Source organism: Chaetura pelagica, unplaced genomic scaffold (genome assembly GCF_000747805.2).
Source record: "Chaetura pelagica isolate M959 unplaced genomic scaffold, ChaPel_1.0 scaffold369, whole genome shotgun sequence".
NCBI lineage: Eukaryota > Metazoa > Chordata > Aves > Apodiformes > Apodidae > Chaetura > Chaetura pelagica.
In genome coordinates this window covers 67985-69379 of record NW_009970235.1, presented here as the reverse complement: position 1 = coordinate 69379, position 1395 = coordinate 67985, and positions in this window count along the sequence as shown.

The following is a 1395-nucleotide window of genomic DNA, read 5'->3' as shown; positions in this document are numbered from 1 at the left end:
CCCTTTCAATGCTGCAAATGAATTATTAATTAATTTCTTAATTAATTTAATTTTGACAGGGTGTTTTTTTGACCAGCAAATTCAGCTGGTCCCCTTCCCAGGGTTTGCTGCTCCTTTTCCAGCAGGTATTTGTATCCTTGGCCTCAAAAGAAGCAGCTGGGAATTGAAGATTGGTCTGAGAAGGGAATCAGTTGAGATGAGCCAGGTATTTTTCCTAGGAAATTGTCCCTTCATGGTGGGTGAAGCCTCAGGGACTGGAAATCCAGCTCTGCCACAGCCCCTGGGCACTGGTTCCATGTCCTGAGCTGCTGGGAGAGGGATTCCTGGAGGAGGAGGTCATGGAGGTGATCCAAGGGCTGGAGCAGCTCTGCTCTGGAGCCAGGCTGGGAGAGTTGGGGTGTTCAGCCTGGAGAAGAGAAGGCTCCAGGGAGACCTTAGAGCAGCTTCCAGTGCCTGAAGGGGCTCCAGGAAAGCTGGGGAGGGACTTGGGACAAGGGCAGGGAGGGAGAGGACAAGGGGGAAGGGATGAAAACTGGAAGAGGGAGATTGAGGTGAGACATGAGGAGGGAACTCTGGAGTGTGAGAGTGGTGAGAGCCTGGCCCAGGTTGCCCAGGGAAGCTGTGGCTGCCCCATCCCTGGCAGTGTTGAAGGGCAGGTTGGATGGGGCTTGGAGCAGCCTGGGCTGGTGGGAGGTGTCCCTGCCCATGCAGGGGGGTGGGACTGGGTGATCTTGAAGGTCCCTTCCAACCTCCATGATTCTCCTGGCTCCCTCTCCCAAGGGATGTGGGTTTGGGTTCCCTATATCCTGACTGGCAGCAGAAGCTCAGAGCCCTCCCAGTCACCCCCCAGCCTGGGGTGACGCTGCACGAGTGGGGAAACTGAGTCACGGGAAGGTGGAGAGACCCACCAGCTGCAGCAGGAGGGTTGTCCCCTTCCCGAGACACCTCCAGGATGGGCTCTGTGCCTCAGTTTCCCTTTCCCTGTACCTCAATTTCTCCACCCCTCCCTGTGCCTCAGTTCCCCTTTCCCTGTGCCTCAGTTTCCCTCCCCTCTTCTCTGTGCCTCAGTTTCGCTGTCCCTGTACCTCAATTTATCCACCACCCCCACTGTGCCTGTTTCCTTTCTCCCCCTCTTCCCTGTGCCTCAGTTTCCCTTTCCCTGTACCTCAATTTCTCCAACCCTCCCCGTGCCTCAGTTTCCTCCCTCTTCTCTGTGCCTCAGTTTCCCTGTACCTCAATTTCTCCACCCCTCCCTGTGCCTCAGTTTCCCTCCCCCCCTCTTCCCTGTGCCTCAGTTTCCCTTTCCCTGTGCCTCAATTTCTCCACCCCTCCTCGTGCCTCAGTTTCCCTTCCCCCCTCTTCCCTGTGCCTCAGTTTCCCTTTCCCTGTGCCTCA